Below are 6,373 nucleotides of genomic sequence, written 5' to 3'. Positions count from 1 at the left end.
CAATGGTCATTCAAATAATATCATTTTGCCGAATACAAAACCAAATAGGTTCACATATCATGTTTCGTATCAAGGGAGATCGAGGGACAAGTTCAACCTTTATCAAACTTCTAACCATATAGGCTAAAATCTCATTTTCGCGACAAAGTCATTCGAATACTTTCATTTTTCCGAATATAAAACCAAATAGGTGCACATATCATGTTTTGCATCAAGGGACATCGAGGCACAAGTTCACTGTTTATCAAACTTCTAACCACATAGGCTAAAATTTCATTTTTGCGACAAGGGTCATTTCAATACTTTCATTTTATCGAATTTCAAACCAAATAGGTTCACATATCATGTTTCGCATCAAGGGACATCGAGGGACATGTTCAACCTTCATATTTAACAAACATGTAACAATATTAGCTAAAATCTCGTTTTCGCGATAAGGGTCATCTCATTACTTTCAATTTACCAAATTTAAAACGAAATTGGTTCAAATATTATGTTACGCAATAAAGGACATCGAGGGACAAATTCAACATTAATATTTATCAAACTTTTAACCATATAGGCTAAAATCTCATTTTTGGGACAATGGTCATTCAAATAATTTCATTTTGCCGAATACAAAACCAAATAGGTTCACATATCATGTTTCGTATCAAGGGAGATCGAGGGACAAGTTCAACCTTTATCAAACGTCTAACCATACAGGCTAAAATCTCATTTTCGCGACAAAGTCATTTGAATACTTTCATTTTTCCGAATATAAAACCAAATAGGTTCACATATCATGTTTCGCATCAAGGGACATCGGGGCATAAGTTCACTGTTTATCAAACTTCTAACCACATAGGCTAAAATTTCATTTTTGCGATAAGGGTCATTTCAATACTTTCATTTTATCGAATTTCAAACCAAATAGGTTCACATATCATGTTTCGCATCAAGGGACATCGAGGGACATGTTCAACCTTCATATTTAAGAAACATGTAACAATATATGCTAAAATCCCGTTTTCGCGATAAGGGTCATCTCATTACTTTCAATTTACCAAATTTAAAACGAAATTTGTTCAAATATTATGTTACGCAATAAAGAACATCGAGGGACAAATTCAACATTAATATTTATCAAACTCTTAACCATATAGGCTAAAATCTCTTTTTTGGGACAATGGTCATTCAAATAATTTCATTTTGCCGAATACAATACCAAATAGGTTCACATATCATGTTTCGTATCAAGGGAGATCGAGGGACAAGTTCAACCTTTATCAAACTTCTAACCATATAGGCTAAAATCTCATTTTCGCGACAAAGTCATTCCAATACTTTCATTTTTTCGAATATAAAACCAAATAGGTTCACATATCATGTTTCGCATCAAGGGACATCGAGGGACAAGTTCACTGTTTATCAAACTTCTAACCACATAGGCTAAAATTTCATTTTCGCGACAAGGGTCATTTCAATACTTTCATTTTATCGAATTTCAAACCAAATAGGTTCACATATCATGTTTCGCATCAAGGGACATCGAGGGACAAGTTCACTGTTTATCAAACTTCTAACCACATAGGCTAAAATTTCATTTTCACGACAAAGGTCATTTCAATACTTTCATTTTATCGAATTTCAAACCAAATAGGTTCACTTATCATGCTTCGTATCAAGGGAGATCGAGGGACAAGTTCAACCTTTATCAAACTTCTAACCATATAGGCTAAAATCTCATTTTCGCGACAAAGTCATTCCAATACTTTCATTTTTCTGAATATAAAACCAAATAGGTTCACATATCATGTTTCGCATCAAAGGACATCGAAGGACAAGTTCACTGTTTATCAAACTTCTAACCACATAGGCTAAAATTTCATTTTCGCCACAAGGGTCATTTCAATACTTTCATTTTATCGAATTTCAAACCAAATAGGTTCACATATCATGTTTCGCATCAAGGGACATCGAGGGACAAGTTCACTGTTTATCAAACTTCTAACCACATAGGCTAAAATTTCATTTTCGCGACAAGGGTCATTTCAATACCTTCATTTTATCGAATTTCAAACCAAATAGGTTCACATATTATGTTTCGCATCAAGGGACATCGAGGGACATGTTCAACCTTCATATTTAACAAACATGTAACAATATAAGCTAAAATCTCGTTTTCGCGATAAGGGTCATCTCATTACTTTCAATTTACCAAATTTAAAACGAAATTGGTTCAAATATTATGTTACGCAATAAAGGACATCGAGGGACAAATTCAACATTAATATTTATCAAACTTTTAACCATATAGGCTAAAATCTCATTTTTGGGACAATGGTCATTCAAATAATATCATTTTGCCGAATACAAAACCAAATAGGTTCACATATCATGTTTCGTATCAAGGGAGATCGAGGGACAAGTTCAACCTTTATCAAACTTCTAACCATATAGGCTAAAATCTCATTTTCGCGACAAAGTCATTCGAATACTTTCATTTTTCCGAATATAAAACCAAATAGGTGCACATATCATGTTTTGCATCAAGGGACATCGAGGCACAAGTTCACTGTTTATCAAACTTCTAACCACATAGGCTAAAATTTCATTTTTGCGACAAGGGTCATTTCAATACTTTCATTTTATCGAATTTCAAACCAAATAGGTTCACATATCATGTTTCGCATCAAGGGACATCGAGGGACAAGTTCACTGTTTATCAAACTTCTAACCACATAGGCTAAAATTTCATTTTCACGACAAAGGTCATTTCAATACTTTCATTTTATCGAATTTCAAACCAAATAGGTTCACTTATCATGCTTCGTATCAAGGGAGATCGAGGGACAAGTTCAACCTTTATCAAACTTCTAACCATATAGGCTAAAATCTCATTTTCGCGACAAAGTCATTCCAATACTTTCATTTTTCTGAATATAAAACCAAATAGGTTCACATATCATGTTTCGCATCAAGGGACATCGAGGGACAAGTTCACTGTTTATCAAACTTCTAACCACATAGGCTAAAATTTCATTTTCGCCACAAGGGTCATTTCAATACTTTCATTTTATCGAATTTCAAACCAAATAGGTTCACATATCATGTTTCGCATCAAGGGACATCGAGGGACAAGTTCACTGTTTATCAAACTTCTAACCACATAGGCTAAAATTTCATTTTCACGACAAAGGTCATTTCAATACTTTCATTTTATCGAATTTCAAACCAAATAGGTTCACATATCATATTTCGCATCAAGGGACATCGAGGGACATGTTCAACCTTCATATTTAACAAACATGTAACAATATAAGCTAAAATCTCGTTTTCGCGATAAGGGTCATCTCATTACTTTCAATTTACCAAATTTAAAACGAAATTGGTTCAAATATTATGTTACGCAATAAAGGACATCGAGGGACAAATTCAACATTAATATTTATCAAACTTTTAACCATATAGGCTAAAATCTCATTTTTGGGACAATGGTCATTCAAATAATTTCATTTTGCCGAATACAATACCAAATAGGTTCACATATCATGTTTCGTATCAAGGGAGATCGAGGGACAAGTTCAACCTTTATCAAACTTCTAACCATATAGGCTAAAATCTCATATTCGCGACAAAGTCATTCCAATACTTTCATTTTTCTGAATATAAAACCAAATAGGTTCACATATCATGTTTCGCATCAAGGGACATCGAGGGACAAGTTCACTGTTTATCAAACTTCTAACCACATAGGCTAAAATTTCATTTTTGCGACAAGGGTCATTTCAATACCTTCATTTTATCGAATTTCAAACCAAATAGGTTCACATATTATGTTTCGCATCAAGGGACATCGAGGGACATGTTCAACCTTCATATTTAACAAACATGTAACAATATAAGCTAAAATCTCGTTTTCGCGATAAGGGTCATCTCATTACTTTCAATTTACCAAATTTAAAACGAAATTGGTTCAAATATTATGTTACGCAATAAAGGACATCGAGGGACAAATTCAACATTAATATTTATCAAACTTTTAACCATATAGGCTAAAATCTCATTTTTGGGACAATGGTCATTCAAATAATATCATTTTGCCGAATACAAAACCAAATAGGTTCACATATCATGTTTCGTATCAAGGGAGATCGAGGGACAAGTTCAACCTTTATCAAACTTCTAACCATATAGGCTAAAATCTCATTTTCGCGACAAAGTCATTCGAATACTTTCATTTTTCCGAATATAAAACCAAATAGGTGCACATATCATGTTTTGCATCAAGGGACATCGAGGCACAAGTTCACTGTTTATCAAACTTCTAACCACATAGGCTAAAATTTCATTTTTGCGACAAGGGTCATTTCAATACTTTCATTTTATCGAATTTCAAACCAAATTGGTTCACATATCATGTTTCGCATCAAGGGACATCGAGGGACAAGTTCACTGTTTATCAAACTTCTAACCACATAGGCTAAAATTTCATTTTCACGACAAAGGTCATTTCAATACTTTCATTTTATCGAATTTCAAACCAAATAGGTTCACTTATCATGCTTCGTATCAAGGGAGATCGAGGGACAAGTTCAACCTTTATCAAACTTCTAACCATATAGGCTAAAATCTCATTTTCGCGACAAAGTCATTCCAATACTTTCATTTTTCTGAATATAAAACCAAATAGGTTCACATATCATGTTTCGCATCAAGGGACATCGAGGGACAAGTTCACTGTTTATCAAACTTCTAACCACATAGGCTAAAATTTCATTTTCGCCACAAGGGTCATTTCAATACTTTCATTTTATCGAATTTCAAACCAAATAGGTTCACATATCATGTTTCGCATCAAGGGACATCGAGGGACAAGTTCACTGTTTATCAAACTTCTAACCACATAGGCTAAAATTTCATTTTCACGACAAAGGTCATTTCAATACTTTCATTTTATCGAATTTCAAACCAAATAGGTTCACATATCATATTTCGCATCAAGGGACATCGAGGGACATGTTCAACCTTCATATTTAACAAACATGTAACAATATAAGCTAAAATCTCGTTTTCGCGATAAGGGTCATCTCATTACTTTCAATTTACCAAATTTAAAACGAAATTGGTTCAAATATTATGTTACGCAATAAAGGACATCGAGGGACAAATTCAACATTAATATTTATCAAACTTTTAACCATATAGGCTAAAATCTCATTTTTGGGACAATGGTCATTCAAATAATTTCATTTTGCCGAATACAATACCAAATAGGTTCACATATCATGTTTCGTATCAAGGGAGATAGAGGGACAAGTTCAACCTTTATCAAACGTCTAACCATACAGGCTAAAATCTCATTTTCGCGACAAAGTCATTTGAATACTTTCATTTTTCCGAATATAAAACCAAATAGGTTCACATATCATGTTTCGCATCAAGGGACATCGGGGCATAAGTTCACTGTTTATCAAACTTCTAACCACATAGGCTAAAATTTCATTTTTGCGATAAGGGTCATTTCAATACTTTCATTTTATCGAATTTCAAACCAAATAGGTTCACATATCATGTTTCGCATCAAGGGACATCGAGGGACATGTTCAACCTTCATATTTAAGAAACATGTAACAATATATGCTAAAATCCCGTTTTCGCGATAAGGGTCATCTCATTACTTTCAATTTACCAAATTTAAAACGAAATTTGTTCAAATATTATGTTACGCAATAAAGAACATCGAGGGACAAATTCAACATTAATATTTATCAAACTCTTAACCATATAGGCTAAAATCTCTTTTTTGGGACAATGGTCATTCAAACAATTTCATTTTGCCGAATACAATACCAAATAGGTTCACATATCATGTTTCGTATCAAGGGAGATCGAGGGACAAGTTCAACCTTTATCAAACTTCTAACCATATAGGCTAAAATCTCATTTTCGCGACAAAGTCATTCCAATACTTTCATTTTTTCGAATATAAAACCAAATAGGTTCACATATCATGTTTCGCATCAAGGGACATCGAGGGACAAGTTCACTGTTTATCAAACTTCTAACCACATAGGCTAAAATTTCATTTTCGCGACAAGGGTCATTTCAATACTTTCATTTTATCGAATTTCAAACCAAATAGGTTCACATATCATGTTTCGCATCAAGGGACATTGAGGGACAAGTTCACTGTTTATCAAACTTCTAACCACATAGGCTAAAATTTCATTTTCACGACAAAGGTCATTTCAATACTTTCATTTTATCGAATTTCAAACCAAATAGGTTCACTTATCATGCTTCGTATCAAGGGAGATCGAGGGACAAGTTCAACCTTTATCAAACTTCTAACCATATAGGCTAAAATCTCATTTTCGCGACAAAGTCA

Source organism: Medicago sativa, chromosome 2 (assembly GCF_051527215.1).
Source record: "Medicago sativa cultivar Bolivia chromosome 2, Bolivia_mono, whole genome shotgun sequence".
NCBI lineage: Eukaryota > Viridiplantae > Streptophyta > Magnoliopsida > Fabales > Fabaceae > Medicago > Medicago sativa.
Note: the sequence above shows the minus strand (reverse complement) of the source record.